Source organism: Hemitrygon akajei, chromosome 14 (genome assembly GCF_048418815.1).
Source record: "Hemitrygon akajei chromosome 14, sHemAka1.3, whole genome shotgun sequence".
Lineage (NCBI taxonomy): Eukaryota > Metazoa > Chordata > Chondrichthyes > Myliobatiformes > Dasyatidae > Hemitrygon > Hemitrygon akajei.
The window spans coordinates 56575300-56596162 of NC_133137.1; positions in this window are offsets into that span (position 1 = coordinate 56575300).

Genomic DNA, 20863 nt, shown 5'->3' on the forward strand with positions numbered 1-20863 from the left:
GGTGCCACCACACCACAGCAAGTACGTAATACATGTATATAGCGAATAAACGTGACGCTTGAGTTGATCCTTGTTCCTTGAGAAGGTGGAAAAATGAGGCTCAGATAAAGAAACAATTAGCAGAGTAGACGACATTTTGCCAAATGGCTTAAATCTACTCTAACAGTATATTTTGTGCTGTTATTGTCTTACGTCGACCATAATGCTTACCTGAGCTAGTCCCATTTGCCTGCATTTGGCACATATCTTGCTAAAACTTTAATATCCCTGTACTTGTCTAAATGACTTTTAAACAGTGTAATTGTTCCCACCAATACAAATTCCACAGGCAACTCGTTCCACATACTCACAACACTCTGAGTGAAAGAGTTGCCGTTTGGCTGCTCTTTAAATTTTCAAACATTAGGCTTTCCTAACGAAAGGACAGCAAAGCGCAGAACGTTTGCAGAATGAGGCCAACCCTATCGTCCCGCACCAGGAAAACCTCCTGCAAATTGGATGACACACATTCCATTTCATCTGTCACCTTCAGCAATAACCCATACAAGCTGAAAACAACAGACTGCTCTCACAGAACTGCCAAAATGAAGTACCTACAGTGTAACAGTAAAAATATGAATCAGAGCGTTACACGTACTTTGGCTGCTGCATGGATTCTCGACTAGGCGAAACGCAATCTGAATATTTGACGCTTTACTGTATCTGAAAATGAATGAACTTCCTTTGACAACGTGTAAACGAATGCAGTCTAACCAATAAGAATAACTGCATTGCTTCTTAGAATGCTTAGCTATGGAATGAAAATAATCTTATTCCTGTCAGTTTGTCAAAATTACTTGATATCAACAAAGGTCTCTTTGATTGGTCAGTGCCATTTGACAAGGTTTGGACATGAATTCCTATCTGAATACACTGTACTGATGCTGAGAGGTAGGGTCTTTCCCAAAGATTGAAAGTGAGTTCCTTTTCATCCTTTGCCTATTTCACTTAAAATTGAATAAAACTTTAATATATATTGATCAAGCAAAATTAATGCAATGGAAATATTTATTTTTAAATTCCAATCAGTAAAATAGTGTGTTCAAGTTATTGTTAGCTATGCAGAAACACCATTCATGAACACTGACAAATATCGCAAATTGTTGACAAAAAAATTCCTTGGATACAGTTGAGGTCACCTTGTTGTCTGGGGTGAGTTTTGTAATTATCTAAGATTCCCTGGATATATTCCTAATGCTTGAAGTAGGAGGATAATCTGGAAACTTTTTTCTTTGCTGGAGGGATGGCAATCAGCTGTCTCTAATAGAATTTAGGAAATGTCAAAATGCTTAGCTTCCAATTTTCCTCTTGCACCATCACGACATCTCCTGCATTTGAAAGAAATACCTCTCTGCTTTATTAGAGAGCAGGTAAACAACTTTCTTGGTAAACAATGAAGGGAATCGATGTGATTGAATGGGACTCCTGAAATTTAGTAATTTATTCGTTCATTCTAAAAATGGAAACACTTATTGAAGGTTATTTAAAAGCTACATTTATTTATCACATGGAAATTGAAATGAAAATTCAGTGAAATGTATCTTTTTGCATCAATGACCAACACAGTCTGAGGATTGTGCTGGGAGCAGCCCACCAGAGTCGCGACACTTCTGGTGGCAACATAGCAAGCCCACAACTCACTGCACCTAGCCATAAGTATTTAGAATGTGGGAGGAAATCCTGGGAGATTGTACAAACTCCTTAAGGACTGCGGCAGGAATTGAAACCTGATCAGTGATCACTGGCACTGTAAAGTGTTTCACTGGCTGTCACACTGTAGTCATCCATCTAAGTAAAAATTTTCAGTGTGTGCACCTGAATTCAGGTAATTAACCTTTTAAGATATTCAAAGCAAGATAATTCAAGTGTAATTAGGAACACATCTTCACTGACCTCTGATAAGGTTGGCGAGGTTGATGAAAAATGTGGACCCACAGAACCCGGTATTGTCATAAATTGTAAGGGGTCACCCTCTTGAAAGTAACAGCCTCATTCCCAAATTCCAAACATCAGTGAAGGGAAGCAATGGAAATTGTGGACACTGTACCTATGGCGATATTGCAAATAACATGACATTTTTACACAAAGAATAGCTTCCCAACCTTAACAACCAAATAACCCAATGTTTATCCAATGTCATTGACAAAATGCTCTAAACTTACCTTGAGATATTCTGGACTGATGTTCTTAATCGTTTCAGCACCAACCTCCTCTACCTTTGCACTATTTCATCACACTCTTGTAATGAAGATGAGAAAATGCATTGAAAATAAATAACATCTGCTCTTTTATTTTTGTTAAATACGAAAGACACAATTAAAAACAAATCTTGCCTGTTTGGAACGGTATAGCTTGTATTTCAAAAACATTTGTTTAAACTCTAAGATTAATTGGCATTGTACATTTCTTACAATTCAGATACACGTACTGTAAAGAATCACAACTTTAACAATGTCATATGAATTCTGGGAATATGAAACATCTGCATTTATTTAAAACAGAATACATTTTAGAACACTGAACGGTACAACACAGGGACAATTCCTGTGGTGAATGATGTTTGTCATGATGGTCATGATGTCAGATTAAACTCAACTTCTCTGCCTGCATATCATCCATATCTATCCATTCCCTTTGTGTTCAGGTGCCTGTTGAAATGCTCCTGAAATATCTGCTTCCACAACTATGCCTCACAGTGAATTCTAGGAAGTGGCTATTCTCAGTGTGAAAAAGACTTATCTTGCATGTTTCCCTTCTCACTTTCTCTTCACCTTTTAGTGCCTCGCCCTCCAGTATTTGAATTTCCATCTTTGGAAATGGTCTGTAGCTAAATTATCTTTGCCTCTCCTAATGTTATGTTCCTCTGTCAGGTTGAAACCAATTCAAATTTGTCCTGTCTCTCCTTATTGCTCACAGTCTTATCCAGGCAACATTCTGGTGAACTCAAAGCACATGGCAGACGCTGTGGTCAAATCAACATGTACAAACAAGCTGGATGAACTCAGCAGGTCAGGCAGCTTCCGTTGACTGCTCATTTCTGCTGTTTATACGTATTGAACATTCTGGTGAACCTCTTCTGCATCCCCTCCAAAACGTCCATATCCTTGCTGTGATGAGGTGACCAGAAATGCACGCAATTCCTGTTCATGTCATCACTGTAGCTATGTTAATCAAAGCAAATATTGCAAGTAGAATTTATCTGGTACATTATTTGGACCATTGGTTACACCAATAACTTCCTCCTGTTTTAATTTCCATTCTCTCTTGATGTGGCTTATGAAGGCACTCAATGCTGGTTAAACTAAAAAAAATTTTTAAACATATTGCTTTCACTACTGGTTGTAACTCCTCTTATTATCCCTTATCAATGAAAATAATTCAATATCAATAAAATAATGTCAGTGGGGGATACAGTAGTATTTAGTTGCATTAAACACAATATGTAAATCAATGATGTACTGTATGCATTGCCAAAAATATGATATTAATACTCTTAATGTCAGATGGCAAAGCCTCGCTTCTTATTGATTAGCAGACTCAAGATATCTATATGAGGTAATGATGATGAAGTGATTGGCCTCAAACTGTTGTGTTAGAGATATGAGAGCTAAGTTGTCAAGACAAAATAGATTTGCTAGAGTCTTCAGTGACATATCAAATCTCCTCAAACTCCCGATAAATATAATTGCTGGCGTGCCTTTTTTGTAATTGCATTGATTTGCTGGACCCAAGATAGATCTTCATAGATGTTGCCCTGATAATTTTGTCCTCAATGAGTTACTAGACTGGAACACAGTGTTCTGTATCTTGGCCTAAAGCTACATCTTGTCTCTAAATTCTTGGCAAGTAGAATGCCTGAAAGGACAGGTAAAGGGATCATTGGTGCTGGGGAAAGATATCCAGTAATGCATCCAATGATGATGTCACTTTTATGAGGAAGCATAAAGATCAGCAAATCTATTCACTTCTGATAAGGGATTCAGTGGTTTCCCAGTGCTGACCTGAGTTGCTGGGAACTAGGAGATGACACAGCCCTCCTTGCACTGAATATCTGCCAGGTCAAAATGCACAAATTTCAAACAACATGGAAGGTACAGCTCCTTGCTGTCAGGTTTTGCCTTCCAATCGATGTCCTGAGAGAGGAGATGTGATTCTGAATAACATTGACAGTTGCTGTCTGTGGCAACCTTCTTACAGTTTACTCTATCTGAGGGAAGCCAACAATCATGTTGATGTCCTCCCATTTGGTGCAGTGTTACCCAATAAAACAGTAGTTAGAGCCATTGGTTGTGATCCCAAACCAATTCTAGCTTGTTTCCTGAAGTGAATGCTTCCTTATTTTTGATCTACCATCAAATTGCTAATAAGACATAGGAGCAGAATTTGACTATTTGATCCATTGGGCCTGCTCCACCATTTGTTCCTGGCTAACTTATTGCTCCTCTCAATCCCATTCTCCTGCCTCTCCCTGTAATCTTTGATGTCACTGCTAATAAAGAATCTGTCAAACTCCAATATATAAATATACCCAATAACTTGGCTTCCACAGCTATCTGTGATAATGAATTATTCTGATTCACAAACCTCTGGCTAAAGAAAATCCTCATCTCAGTTCCAAAGGGATGTTCTGTTATTACGAGGCTGTGCCTCTGCGTCATGAGCCTGCCAGCCTCTGCAACTTGCCATAAAGCTTTGGGCTTCTGGGTTGCTCAAACATCTGTATTTACTAATTGTTTAAGCCATTAAGACCACATTTGACCACTTTCTGTTTGATTTTGTCAAGTTAATTGTGGCTGGCATGTGTTTCCCACATCCTATGATTATTTCAAGGAGCCTCTCAGTGAAGCCCTACTGTGTGTTGATGGAGAATTATTTTTCTCATGGTGTCTCAAGGCTGTGCCTCCTATGCTCTGTTGGTATTCCTATGTCTAGCCTTTTGTTTCCATCTCTTTATGGCAAGTCTGCTGTTCCTCCACTCCTGGGTGGAGTCATTGCCAGAGCTTATCGTGGAGTACCATTCTCCACTCCTGAGCAGTCTCATGTTCATCTGCACTTGGGTCCATTCCTGCAAGTGTGCACTGTGACTGAATAATTCCACTTCCAATGGTCCCAAAAGAGGTTCTACAGCAGCTTGGACATTGGTCAGTTAGAGGCAAGAATGGCTTCTCTACTTAGTCCATGTCCCAAAGGCTTCATTTCGAAGGTTCCAAAGGCATCGTACCGAGGGTTCCCAAGCTTGGTTCTGAGTTTCTCTTCTCAGAATTGATTGTTTATTGCAAAGTTGGCATAGGATACGAAGATAGGTGAAGGAATAGGTAGTTTTGCAGAAGTAGAGAGACTACAGAAGGACTTATACAGATTAGGAGAATGGACAAAGAAGTGGCAGATGGAATATAGTGTCAAAAAGTGTATGGTCATGTACTTTGGTAGAAGAAATGAAAGGGTTGACTATTTTCTAAGTGTTAGAAAATTCAAAAATCTGAGGCACAAAGAGACTTTAGAGTCCTTCTGCAGGATTCCCTAACGTTTAATCTGTAGGTTGAGATGGTGGTGAGGAATGTAAATGTGATGTTAGCATTTATTTCAGAGGGACTAGAATATAAAAGTAAGGATGTAATGTTGAGGTTTTATCAAACACTGGTAAGTCCTCACTTGTAGTATTGTAAGCATTTTTGGGCTCCTTATTTTTTAGAAAGGATGTGCTGACAATGGAGAGTGTTCCAAAGGAGGTTCACAAAAATGATTCCGCGATTGAATGGCTTTTCATAAGAAGAGCGTCTCATAGCTCTGGGCTTGTATACATATACTTAAGGCAGAGGGTGATAGATTCTTGATTGGCCGGGTTAAGAAGGGATATGGGGAAAAGGCAAGAGATGGAGCTGAGAGGGAAAATGGACCAGCCATGATGAAATGGTGAAGCAGACTCTATGGGCCAAATGACCTAATCCTGTCCCTCCATTTTCTGGTTTTCTGGTCTTCTGGTCTTATATTTTGGCAATCTCTCCAATCTCAGTTTAGCTCTGACTTTTCTGTTCCACTTCATTGTCTGCCTTAATCTGTGCTTCCATTTTGATCTCTTATGCTTCCTTCAGCCTGCCATGGATTGGCATTTCTAGGATTTTAACATAATCAGTTATTGTATTAAATCTATCACGTGACCAAGATGGTGGCGTGACGCAGTTTGCAGCTGCCACTCCAGAGTTGATATCTGTTATTTGTTAAGCGGGGTGCCATGCACAATCCTAATCTGCTGAGAAACAGACTTGGGAGCACGGAGGAACATCTGAAAATCTCCAGGAAGGACTTCTTCATTGCTGTTGCTGTTGTGAGGTCCAGGTCTCTGCTGGGAAGAACTGGCCCCCAGTCCTCGGGATCGTGTTGCCAGTGGCCGTTGGTGGGGGAACCGCTCGGCAGAGGATGGTGCTCAGAGAGGCCGTGCCGGAGGGGATGGTTGGAGGTTTGGAGGTTCCATGGACTTGGAGTCTGCTGCGGTCGGGGCGCTTTCACTGTGTGTTGCGTCTGCGAGGCTGGGTCCGATGGAGCTTTCACTGTGTGCTGCGTCTGCGAGACTGGGTCCTGCGCCATGGAAGTCCATAGCGAGGTTATTCCCTTCTGCCACCTGTGTGGGATGACGAGTCTATTGGGACCCTGAGGACATGTGGAAACTGTGTGGTGGTTTCTTTTGAACTTATAGTCTTTTAATATCTTTGAAATATTTTTACTGGGCCCATGGTCTGTTTTTTTAATCAATTATGGTATCGTCTGCACTGTTGTAACTATATGTTAACTATAACTATATGTAACTATGTAGTTTTGTGTAGGTCTTGTAGCTTTAGTTTTTGGTTTGTTGGGTGGTAGAGTTGGTCTCTTGACTTGGTGTGTCTGGGTAGTCTTGTTTCATCTGGTGGGTTTAGAGCTGCTTTCCGGGGACGCGCTAAGATGGTAGCGCGATCTTAATACGCAGCAGCCTCTCTGGACTCTGGATTTGGGGATTACCAAACATTATGTGGATTTTCTGGTGTAGACTGTTTTGTCGTGTGCTTTTGTGATATCATTCTGGAGAACGTTGTCTCATTTTTTAACTGCATTGCATTTATGGTTCCTAAATGACAATAAACTGAAACTGAACTGAACTGAACATCCATTCTGTTCCTTTATGTATGAGTACTTTTCTTCTGTTATCCTGTTCTGCTCTACCCACAGACTGTTCTGTCCAATCCATAGTAAGATGCTGTTATTTTTTCTCTCATATTTACTTTAGGTCTATAGAAGGAAGGCAGGAAGAGTCTGTGGAAAATCCGTCCATGATCCACTCATTGATATCCATCCAACTTTCCAGGACTTAGCTCATAGCTTTCTCTGCTTGACAGTGAGAGCTTGAATGATTGACGGGTATGGCAAAGAAGGAAGCAGAAAAATGGAAGTTGTGAGGGGCCATGGATCTGAAAGGAGGATATGAGAAGCTGGGAGCTGAGGGGGAGGATCTGACAGAGCAAAGAGGAGTTAATGAGAGATATCTAATAAAGTGGCCATTGAGTGTAGTTCCAAGTAATGATGGAGTAGAACCTGTGGTTGATGTTCCAATGCACCTGCTGCAATTGCTCTTGGTGACACCGGTCTGGAAGTGTAGTCAGGGTAGACCGGATGAATAGTAGCACTTATAAATGGCACACACTCCAGAGACTATTGTGTGCAAGTGGTGTACAGGATGAACGTCTTGGTTGGTGGATGGGTGGCAGTCAAGCAGGATGCTGTGTCTTGCAAAGTGGCAAGAAATTTGAGAATTGATGCAATTGTTCTCATCCAGGCAAGCAGAGAGTATTACAACAATATATCAGACTAATGCTTTGTAGATGGTAGAAAGACCTTGGAAAGTCTGCAGATGACTCACAAACTGCAGGGTGTCTCACTGTCTAGCTGCTATTGGTAGCCACCCCATGGACAGAGAGAATACATATGGTCTGGATGTTAATATTTGGGACCTCAGTAATGATAACACTATTGAATAGCAAGGGTCAGTAGTCTGACTCTTTCCTTCTTTGGCGTAGATATGAGTTGTCACTCTCAGTCCAAGCCTGGATACTTACTAGGTCTTGCTGATTGCAGGAATGGCCTGTTTCATTTGGTGGGCAGCTGAGATTGAAATTGTGGAGCAATCATCGCTGAACATCCTCATTGCTGTCCATTTGATGGAAGGAATGTGGTTGATGAAGATGGTTAGGTCTTGGATAATATCCTAAGTGATGTCCTGGGGCTTGGAATATTGAGTTCCAACAGCTACAACCCATGTTTACCAGGGTTACTTGATACCACTCTCCATCAAATGCTCACCTGATATCAGGGACAGTCACTCTTACTTCACCTCTGGAATTCAACTCTTTGGTCTAGATGAGATCTGGAGATCTGTGATCACAATTCTATCTCCTTTACCATAGCATTGGAGAGGGATAGGAACAAACAAGTTAGGGAAACGTTTAATTGGAGTAAGGGGAAATATGAGACTATCAGGCAGGAACTTGAAAGCATAAATTGGAAACAGATGTTCTCGGTGTTACGTACCCGTGGGTATCTTGTACTTGTCACGTGACAGTGGTGTTGAAGTTATGCTGGACCTAAGGTAGTGGTCTTGTGATGGTGGAGTGCCGTCATTTTCCCGCCAGTAGAGGTCATGTGACAGGTTTTTTTTTACAGCTCGTGGCCGGATTTGCCGTTTTGACTCCATGCCACTGTGTGGTCCAATATTATGACACAGTTTGGTTGAAAGGTGGAGTTTTATTTAATGGCTAAAGTTTAAAAGGTCATTGCTGGCAGTTTCTTTATAATACTGCCAGTTAAAAATCAGTGGAGAGTGAATTTCGGAGTTCGGGAGCTAAAAGATCGAGGAAAGTCGATTTCAACGGTGAAACAGGTTCGACCTTGTTTGATCCTCATTTGGAAGGAATTTGTTGGCTGTGCCCGTGTTAACCCCCGCAAATAATAGCAGAAAGGGTTGGGTACAGTTTTGTAAAGGAAAGGTCAGTGCCTTTAAGCCATTTCATTTTCATCTTCGTAAATACTCCGGGAAAAGTATAGTTCGACTGGGAACTGCAACAACATGACGTGAAAAAGAATTTAAATCATCTAAAAAGTCTCTCCTTTAATGGACTGTAAGCATTTTGAACTTTTGCAGTACTACTTTGAAGAACTGTTTTTGCAACATCGCTTTAAGAACTGTTTTCACTTTATTCCTTCAAGAACTGTTTAAGCTGCCACACTGCAGCTGATTTATGGTTACGTTAGTTGTTTGTTTACTTTTGGGGGTTTGTTTTTCAGTGTTTAATAAATGTTTTATTTGGTATAAAAACCCGCCTCACTTATATATTTATGTTATGGATTCAGCAACAATAAATACACAGAAGGCCAAGAGTGGCTGTAGACGGGTCACATTCTACATGGAGGCCGGTGACCAGTGGTCTGCCTTAGGGTGATTTTTATAAATGACCTGGATGAGGAAGTGGAGGGATGGGTTAGTAAATTTTCTGATGACACAAAGGTTGGGGGTGTTGTGGATAGTGTGGAGGGCTGTCAGAGGTTACAATGGGATATTCATAGGATGCAAAATTGGGCAGAGAAGTGGCAGATGGAGTTCAACCCAGATAATTGTGAGGTGGTTCATTTTGGTAGGTCAAATATGATGGCAGAATGTAGCATTAATGGTAAGACTCTTGGCAATGTGGAGGATCAGAAGGATCTTGGGGTCCGAGTCCATAGGTCACTCAAAGCTGTTATGCAGGTTGACTCGTGGTTAAGAAGGCATAGGGTGCATTAGTCTTCATCAATTGTGGGATTGAGTTTAAGAGCTGAGAGGTAATGTTGCAGCTATATAGGACCCTGGTCAGACCCCACTTGGAGTACTGTGCTCAGTTCCGGTTGCCTCACTACAGGAAGGACTTGGAAACCATAGAAATGGTGCAGAAGAGATTTACAATGATGTTGCCTGGATTGGGGAAAATGCCTTATGAGAATAGGTTGAGTGATCTCAGCCTTTTCTCCTTGGAGCGACAGAGGAAGAGAGATGACCTGATAGAGGCATAATGAGAGGCATTGATTGTGTGGCTGGTCAGAGGCTTTTCCCCAGGGCTGAAATGGCTAGCACGAGAGGGCCATTTGGAAGCAGGTGCAGAGGAGATGTCAGGGATAAGTTTTTTACACAGAGAGTGGTGAGTGTGTGGAATGGGCTGCCGGAGGTGGTGGTGGAAGCGGAAACGATAGGGTCATTTAAGAGGCTCCTGGATGGCAACATGGAGCTTAGAAAAATAGAGGGCTATGAGTAAAGCCTAGATAGTTCCAAGGTAGGGACATGTCCGGCACAGCTTTGTGGGCCGAAGGGCCTGTATTGTGCTGTAGGTTTTCTATGTTTCTATGAATGGCAACCCAAACTGGTGAGAAAGCTGTCGCTGAGTAAGTGCTACTTGTTATTATTGCCAATGACAATATCCATGGAGGTTGAGAATTGATTAATTGAATGGTAATTTGGGGATTTAGGTTGCATTGAGTGCCCAGGGAGGTGTAGCAACTTTGATGAAGGGACTAGTCATGTTCATTCTGGGGCAGCTTACTCACCTTTACTTCCCATCGGACACTCAGCTCTCACCTGTAGCTCCAAGTAATTGTTTGCGACTGACAGCAGCCACAACCTGGTACACCGCTTCGGCAGGCAGACTAAACCAGGTGAGGGTAGCCAGTGTTCTTATAACCTGGCGACACCGGGACTTGCCTCTCCTAGCATGCAAAGTCAGCTCCTGCTGACTGAGCAGATGAGATCTCCAGTGAGATCCAACAGCTAGGAATGTGGTACTGCAACACTCTGTGGAGAACGAAGGGCACGATGAGGCATAGAGATTGTCATCCTCTGCAGCTGCGTAAGTCCCCAGTTTGTGATGCTTGTTCATACCACTGGACCTATACGTCTGAGGTTGAGGCAGTGGAACTGCTCCAGTTCAATGGCTTTTCCATTTTAAAAACCTGCCTGCGCATCACACAACACGATGGACTACCACCACAATGAGCTGATTTGGATTTCAGCTGATGTTTCTGAATTGGCTGCAGGTGATCAACTGTCCACATTGTGGGCTCAGTGTTAGCGCTGTAACTATACTGGAAAAGCTTGGCTCATTCTGCACTGCAGCTGATATTTAGCTAAGTTACACAGCTTTTGCTGTAAATAGTGCTCCAAGCCATTTGTATCCCTTTTGAGGTTTTGTTCCTAAATGTCAACTTTTCTCTATAACCAAGGTATTGCACTGTGGTGAACTACATATACCTGTCTGGACTGCTCCTGTGGCTCCTCCCACAGACCTCTGTATAAAGGCGACAGAGGCCTGTTGCCCGGCCTCATTCCCCAGGATGTAGTGTTGTTCATTCTTCCAGTCAATAAAAGCTGATACCTCGCTTCTTACGTCTCAGAGTGAGTTATTGATGGTGCATCATGCACCTTGCCTCAAATTCCCATATCATGCAAATAACTGTCCATTCACTTTATTTTTACTGGGTACCTTAAGCATGTGACATGGGATTTTCTTGTCAGTTGAATGTACCATTTTTACCTGAGGTTCTGAGGTTCACCAACATGCAGTTGCATTAATTTATAATATATAAACGTAACCGAGTAACCCTCATCTCTCATTCTTCAAAGAGGGCTATTTTTCATTAAGGCATGAATAGTATAAGAGAGCCTCAAATTTGTACTAATTAACACTCCAGATCACTATACAACCTGTTTAATTTTAAATGTCTGCATTGTTTTGAGAAAATGATGGTTCCAATAAGAATTATCAGGTTAAATAAACAAGTTATCTGAAGTTACATGAACATATTTTACATTTAATATAAGGTAGACAAGTTGACACTGTTTAAAGAAATCTCTCACCATTCTGAGCAATTTTCATCTCTCTGGTCAAACCTAGCAATAAAACTCAACAGCATGTCTCTTGTGGAGTATCATTTCAATTGTGTAATTTGCAGCATCACACCTGGACAAAGAAGCGGTTAAGCTAGACCTGGACTATTGTATGCAGTTCGGGTTGCCACAGTCTGGGAATGGGGTCAGTAATGTGCTGGAGAGAGTACAGAGGAGATTCACCTGGGAAAAATCTTTTTTTCCAAATATAGTTATCAAAAATAATAAAGCATGGTTTTAAGATAAGAGGTTGGAGATGTAAAAGGGATCTTGGAGGTGTTTTTACACTAAGAAGTGGTTGAAATCTGGAACACTTTGCTCGAGGAGATGGTAGGATCACTATTTTTAAGAGACGTGTAGACAAGCACTTGAATGAGCAAGGCAATGAAGTGAATGGATAAATGAGACTTTGATGGTTTGACTATCTCAGAAACTGCTGATCTCCTGGAATTTTCTGGAGCTTGCAGAGAATGGTGCAAAGAACAAAAAACATCCAGCAACTCGCAGTTCTGTGGGCAAAAATGTGTTGCTAATGAGAAAGATCAGAGGAGAATGGCCAGGCTGATTCAGGTGACAGTAACATTACAACAGTAGCATGCAGAAGAGGATCTCTGAATGCACAACATGCTGAACCTCCAAGTAGATGGGCTACAGCAGCAGAAGACCACGGACATACTAGCCTCATTGTTAGGTACAGGAGGTACATAATAATGCCTTACTGAGTGTATGTGTTGACACTTAATGTTTTCATGTTAACTGAGGATGGTAAGTGATAGTGGTTTTTAATGGTGTTGCTGACATTGAAGGAATAAATATTCATTATAAATAATCCTTACTGCATTTCATGTTTGGTTATTTCTCTTTTCCTTCGACTGTCAGATCTTTAGATATTTTAGTAGCCTCTCTAATCTCAGTTTAGACCTGAATTTTTGTTTACACTTCATTGTCTACCTGAAATCATGCTTTGACTTTGCTCTCTTACGATTCTTTCAGTCTGACTTGTGTTGGTATTGCTTAGTTATTTCAGCATCACCAGTTGTTCTATTAAATCGATCACAGCCATTCTGTTTATTAGTGTATGTGTACTTGTCTTCTGTTATCCTGTTCTGTTCTCTCACCGATTGTTCTGTTCTAACCACAGTAAGATGCTGTTAATTATTCCCTCGTATTTACTTTAGGTTTGTCAAAGGAAAACAGGAAGAGTCTGTGAAACAAAAGATAAAGACTAGCACTTCCATAGAGTCATGAGTGAAGCAGAGGAACAGGCCATTTCACCCACAACGTCCACACTAACTTATCAATAATCATGAACACTCATCAATACTCACCCAACTTTCCAGCTCTTACCTCACAGTTTTCTTCCTCTTAGAGAGCGAGTTTGAATGATTGAGGGGCTGAGCAATAGAAGAACTTCTGAGGAAGAGAAGATCTGAAGGGAGAATAAGGGAATGAGGAAGCTGAAGGGGAGGATGTGAGGGAGCAGAGAAAGAGTTTAAGAGAGGTATCCAATAAAGTGGCCACTGATTGTACGTAATGATGGCGGGAGCCTGCAGTTGATATTCCCAACGCATTTGCTACTTTAGTCCTTGGTGACACAGGTTTCAAACTTGGTGCTAGCTTTAGTTGGTAACACTCAAGAAAATGCCATTTTATACTTCTGAACCAAGGAATCTCATCTAAAGCTCAAAGTTCAAAGTAATATTTATTGTCAGGGTACATAAATGTCATCGCATACAACCCTGAGATTCTTTTTTCTGTGGACATACTTAGCAAATCTATAGAACAGTAGCTCTAAGCAGAATCAATAAATAACAAACTGTGCAAATACAAATATAAATAAATAGCCATAAATAACGAGTATGGAAATGGGACATAAAGAACATGGGACCTCCTGCTGTCCCCTCCACCAGTTCCCCAAAACGCACACCCTCCTGCCCACAAAGCCTTCACCCTCCACCCTTCCCTACCCTCTGGTGAGTGCTTGTGCTCCAAACCCAACTTTGGAGTACCCTGCCTCCATGGGGATGACCACCCTCCCTCATCTGACTGTAACTGCAGGTCAGGTTAAGAGACAATGGGAGAGATTACATCAAGGCAAGGCTGCTGGACCGGACGGTATCAGCCCCAGGGCACTGAAGGCCTGTGCGAGCCAGCTGTCTGGTATTTTGCAACACCTTTACAATCTGAGTCTGATTCAGGAAAAGATACCAGGGCTTTGGACGACTTCCTGCTAGATTCCTATATCGAAGAAGGTGACGCCATCTGAATTTAATGACTACAGAGCAATTGCCTTCACATCTCGTGTGATGAAGCTGCTAGAGAGGCCTGATCAAAGTCCTTTTCACTTGTGAATACTGAAGCAAAGTATTCATTTAGGACCTCCCCAACCTCCTCCGACTCCAGGCACACGTTGCCTTCTTTATCCTTTAGCCTTCATTCTTGTCATCCTTCTGTTCTTCACCTTCATGAGATGGAGCTTGAGCTGGACCCAGACAGGTAGACAAGCATTCCGGTCCCCACTCTTGAAGTACCTTCAGAGACCAATCGATCCGTGGGTTATGTCGGGATAACTAGGGGAGACCAAGTACCAGTGGCAGTTCAGGTGAATTAACCAGGTAGAAAGGTATTTCTTCATGATGGTTGCCTTTGAGCACCAGTTGGAGGGGTTGGGTCGAAAGGTGGATCCGGCCAGACCCCAGAGGTCGACATCCAGCACCTTGAACATTGATCTTTTCTCTTAATTCCTGAGTTGGAACTCCCCACCTTTGAGTGAGAGAGATGTCCATGATGTTCCCCATTGACCAGAGTCGATAAACGCCTTGGATCTGAGTGCATGGGTCTGAGACCTTCACGACAAGGAAGCTGTGAGCGTTACAGAATTAGGGGAAGCTGACTGAAGAGGGAACTGACCCGTCAGGATTCCCCTCCCTGCTGACAGGTATTCTCTTTTACTGGACGTTTGGAGCATGCTGCCCGGAAGTGCCCTGGATCATGACTGAAGAAGCAGGAACCTGTTCTCCGGCGCTGCTCTCGTTCCTCCTGAGAGAGGCGCAGGTGCCCCACTTGCATGGGCTCCTCCATGGGCTGTGTGCTGGGGGGTGAGGGATGGGGAGAATTCGAGGAAAGTTGGTGATCAGGTAGGACAATTGAAACATTCCTTCCCTGTGCCAATCAGTCACCCTGTCGTCAACTCGAATAGCCAGATTACTCAGGTCATCCAGCCTATCCTGCTCATCCTGGACAGCGATCTCATGCTGGACCCCTGCGTTCAGTCTACGCTGGAAGGCAGTGATGAGAGATCTCTCATTCCAACCCGTCTCTACTGCAAGGTAACGGAATTTAACTGCATAGGCTCTCACCGTTCCTCTGCCTTGGTGCAGGTCCAAGAGTCAGTGGGCAGCCTCTTGACCCCATACTGGAAGATCAAAAACCCCCCTTAACTCCGCCACAAAATGTTGGAACAACTGAGCTGCGGGGTATCCTTGCTCCCGTAAAGTGTTGAACAGGCTGTGTGGAGGTCTGTCAAGAAGATTGACTATGTACACCAGTTTTCACACATCATCACCAAAACGACCAGGTTGGGCTTGGAATGTCAGCTCGCATTGGGTAATAAAATTCCTGCAGCCATCGGGATCACTGGAATATCTGCCTGGAGGAAGAATACTCGGTTCTTGTATGGACGTGGGTGACTGAATGCGGGAGTCAGCTCTGGTCCGGGAGAGAGAGCATTATTAGCAGAGATTGTCGGGGCAGCAGAAAAGGAGGACCTGCAAGATGCCGGGAGTGGGTCTGAGGCTGCTGAATTGCATTGGCGAGAACATTAATGGCTGTCAGCTGATGCTGGCTATTCACGGTAAGTTCGTGGATGGTGGCCGTGAGTGCGGAAATCGCAGACACCCGAGTCTGATTGTCTGCGGTGAGCTGTTGAACAATTGCGGCTAGGAACGATACCTGTTCCTCCAAGTGAGACTGGGCTTGTCGGCATGAGATTATCTGCCTCATTGCCTCCGTAACTTCACTGAGAACAGATACCATTGCTTGTAGCTTGTCTCCAACCTGACCGATGAACCTCACGGCCAAGGTCAGCTGCTCTCTCTCTCTGCTGGGTCCATCTTAGTGTGTGGTTGAGACTTGCTGTCACCACGGTTTGGATACGGCCCAAGTGCGGAGTGAGAGACACTGAAGCCGGTCGATAGTTCACAAAACTTTAATGCGAACTGTGTTCAGAAGAAAACAAGACAATAAATGCTAGTCCAAAACAGGGCTGTTAACTAAAACTCTCAAATGGCAAATGAAGCCTACACTGCAGCTGAAAGAACAACTAATTATTAAACGAATACCGAGTCTTCAGAGTCAGTTGACTCAACAGTCCAAGTTCTCAGGCAAGGCCAATGCAAAACAAAAGTGAAGTGTTGCTGGGCTCTGTTCAAGTCTCAACAAGCACTACAATGACAAGTACGGAGTTAAATACTAACGCAATTAAATAATAATTAGCTGACGTGCAAATTCACAAGCGCAATTGCCACATCTACTGCACTGCCAAATCCGTGGTTGTGACAAGGCAGCATCTAGGAAAAGAGTACAGTCAACATTATAAGTCAGCTTTCCCCTTTATCTTTCACCCTTGGGCTTAATAGACTAAATGTGAATAGACAAAGTAGTTATGAAGTGGGGCAAGTATAGGTAACCAGGTGACAGTTAAATATTATTTTTTATTGTTAAAATGCATTTAGGTATTCACCCTGGTAATGCTAAAATGTCTGCCTGCGCCTTTAAGGGAAAATACTGAGGTCGTTATGCACACGTAGAGTGGAAAGAAGAATATTCTAGAACGAACATAAGAACATTAGAGCATAAGAAATAGGAGCAGGAGTAGGCCATCCGGCCCATCGAGCCTGCCCCGCCATTTAATAAGATCATAGCTGATCTATCTGTAATCTCAGCTCCATCTACCTGTCTTTTCCTAATAACCCTTAATTCCCTTATTAAGTAAAAACCTATTTAACTATGTCTTAAATATATTTAGTGAGAAAGCCTCAACTGCTTCCCTGGGCAGAGAATTCCACAGATTCACCACTCTCTGGGAAAAACGGTTTCTCCTCATCTTCGTCCTAAATCCACTCCCCCAAATCTTGAGGCAATGTCCCCTAGTTCTAGACTCACCTACCAATGGAAACAACTTTCCTACTTCTATCTTATCTATCCCTTTCAAAATGTTGTGCGTTTCTATAAGATCCGCTCTCATTCTTCTGAACTCCAGTGAGTACAGTCCCAGGTGACTCAATCTCTCCTCATAGGTTAAACCCTTCATCCCCGGAATCAACCTGGTGAACCTCCTCTGCATTGCCTCCAAAGCCAGTATGTCCTTCCTCAAGTATGGAGACCAGAAATGCACACAGTACTCCAGGTATGGCCTCACCAGTACCCTGTGTAGTTGCAGCATGACCTCCCTGCTCTTGAACTCAATCCCTCTAGTAACGAAGGCCAACATTCCGTTTGCCTTCTTAATAACCTGTTGTACTTGCAAGCCAATTTTTTGCGATTCATGAACAAGCACTCCCAAGTCCCTCTGCACAACAGCATGCTGCAATCTTTCACCATTTAAATAATAATCTGCTCTTCTATCATTCCTTCCAAAGTGGATGATCTCGCATTTACTAACGTTGTATTCCATCTGCCAGACCTTGGCCCACTCACTTAACCTATCTATGTCTCTCTGCAGACTCTCCACATCCTCTGTATAATTTGCTTTTCCACTCAGTTTAGTGTCATCAGCAAATTTTGCTACAGTACACTCAATCCCCTCTTCCAAATCATCAATGTAAATAGTAAGCAGCTGCGGGCCCAGCACCGATTCCTGCGTCACCCCACTCACCACTGACTGCCAACCGGAGAAACACCCATTTATACCAACTCTCTGCCTTCTATTGGTTAACCAATCCACTATCCATGCTGATACACTTCCTCTGACTCCATGCATCCGTATCTTATTTATCAGTCTTTTGTGTGGCACCTTATCAAACGCCGTCTTGCAATCCAAGTATATGACATCCACCTGTTCCCCTCTATCCACTGCACTCATTATGTCCTCAAAGAACTCCAGTAAGTTTTTCAAACAAGACCTGCCCTTTCTAAATCCATGCTGCATCTGTCTAATGGATCCACTCCTTTCTAAATGTTTCACTATTTCTTCCTTATTGACAGCTTCAGGCATTTCCTTGACTACAGACGTTAAGCTAACTGGTCTATAATTGCCCGTCTTTTGCCTACATCCTTTTATAAAAAGTGGCATGACATTTGCTGTCTTCCAATCCGCGGGGACCTGCCCAGAGTCTAGAGAGTTTTGATAAATGATTACCAACGTGTCTACTATAACCTCTGCCAATTCCTTCAGCACCCTGGGATACATCCCATCAGGACCGGGGACTCATCTACCTTCAGACCCTTTAGTTTGCTCATCACTATCTCCTTAGTGATGGTGATTTTATCGAGGTCCTCACCTCCCATTTTGTCCATAACATCCTTCTTTGGCATATTAGACATGTCCTCCACCATGAAGACTAACACAAAATATTTGTTCAATGCCTCAGCCATTTCCTTATCACCCAATATCAATTTCCCCTTCTCATCTTCCAAGGGACCTACGGCGACTTTAGCCACCCTTTTGCACTTTATATATTTATAAAAGCTTTTGCTATCTGTTTTTATATTTTGTGCTAATTTACTTTCATACTCTATCTTCCCTTTCTTTATTTCTTGGTTAGTTGTTCTCTGTTGCTTTTTAAAGTTTTCCCAATCCTCCAGTCTCCCACTATACTTTGCGACTTTATACACACGAGCTTTTGATTTGACACTATCTTTTATTTCCTTAGTTATCCAAGGCTGGCTCTCCTCACAATTACTGTCCTTACTTTTGACTGAAATATACTTTTGTTGAGCACTGTGAAAAATCTCTTTGAAAGTATTCCACAGTTCCTCAATTGTCCTACCAAATAGCCTGTGCTCCCAATCCACATTAGCCACCTCCTCCCTCATCCCATTGTAGTCTCCCTTGTTAAAGCACAATACACTGGTTTTAGATCTATTTCATCCTCCATCTAAATGCAAAATTCAATCATACTATGAGCACTCTTTCCAAGAGGATCCCTGACTACAAGATCGTTAATCTTACCTGTCTCATTGCACAGGACTAGATCCAAGATAATATTTTCCCTTGTAGATTCACTGACACGCTGCTAAAGAAAGCCATCATGGATTCATTCTATGAAGTCCTCATCAAGACTTCCTTGACCAACCTGATTCACCCAATCTACATCGAAGTTAAAATCCCCTGTGACAACTGCCGTTCCTTTCTTACAAGACTCAGTAATTTCTTGGTTAATCACCTCTGCCACTGCAATATTTTTATTAGGTGGCTCAAAGACAACAACCACCAGTGTTTTTCCTTTACTATTCTTATTCTCTACCCAGATGGACTCAACATTCTGCTTCGTAGATCTTATATCGTCTCTCACAATCGCCCTGATCTCATTTCTAATCAAGAGCGCCACCCCCACCTCCTCTGCCTTCCTGCCTATCTTTCCGTATTACCTGATACCCTTGGATATTTGATTCCCAGTCATCTCCACCTTGCAACCATGTTTCTGTAATGGCCACTATACATATGCCTTGGTACTGATCTGTGCCACAAGTTCATTAACCTTGTTTCTAATACTATGGGCATTTAGATAAAGTGCCCTTATATTCATTGTCCTTTTAGAATCTAGTGACCTATGCAAGTTTTGCTTTTTACTTTTATGCACTCTACTCTTACTTTTTTCTTCACTAACTCTAGCTTTGGTCTCTGCATCACTTCCCTCTTTTCACTGTGGGTTCCCATTCCCTTGTCATATTAGTTTAAAGCCTCCCCAACAGCACTAGCAAGCAATCTCCCTAGGACATTGATCCCGGCCCTGGCCAGGTGTAGATGAATGTCGTGTGCTGGACATATGATGAGGAAAGGTCAATAATATTTGATATTATCCATGTAAGTTCATTTATACTTGTTTGTAAATCTAGAATATTGGTAATTTGATGTTTTTTTACCTGTGGATGCTTTAGATTTTCGCAAGTAAGGTATCGACACTGGATGGCGTGGTTGTGCGAAGGTCCGTATTGGGCTAGTAGGTTAGTCTCTCTAATAACTTATCTACAAAGAAATATTGTAAGAGTGTTTGTACAAGTTTATTTTTGTCTTACTTTATTGTTTCTTGACTGAATGTGAATGTAACAGAGTATTATGAATGGGTGAATCTGTTCATGTAGTGTGAGTGAGGAGAATTTGTTTCAGGGGCTGGCCTACACGTGTTTGAAAGTTAAGCACGTGTGTGCCAAAAGTTAAGATGAGATGTATTTACTTTTAGTTTTGATGTTGTATATAAGTCCAGGGTTGGTGGGATTCCAATGTGTTTGTATTGTTTTTTTCAGAATTGCCACTACAATATTGATTTTCTATATTTTGTTTTATTTTTCATTGTGCATATGTAACTAGTTGATACAAAAGTGTGTGGACCAAAGTTAAGCAAAATTGTAACAGCAGGAACTGTGACTTTAAAAAAAAATCCAATTTGATTTTATTTTGATACCCTCTTTTTGCATTAAAACATCAATAACAGATAAAGGAATTAAAGACCTGGAAAAGTATTTCTTGTCCTAAGTGTGTGTTTTCCCAGTCTACATATATCAAAGCTGAATACCAAGGATTTGAGGCTGTAGGTGGAAGGGAATGCAAAGATGTGGTCTGTCAGGCAGCCTCTGTGGAGGGAAAGGATGGATGATGCTTTAGGTTGAGATGTTGAAAATCCTGATCTGCATTAGGACTTTCAACATCTCTACCCATAATTTGAT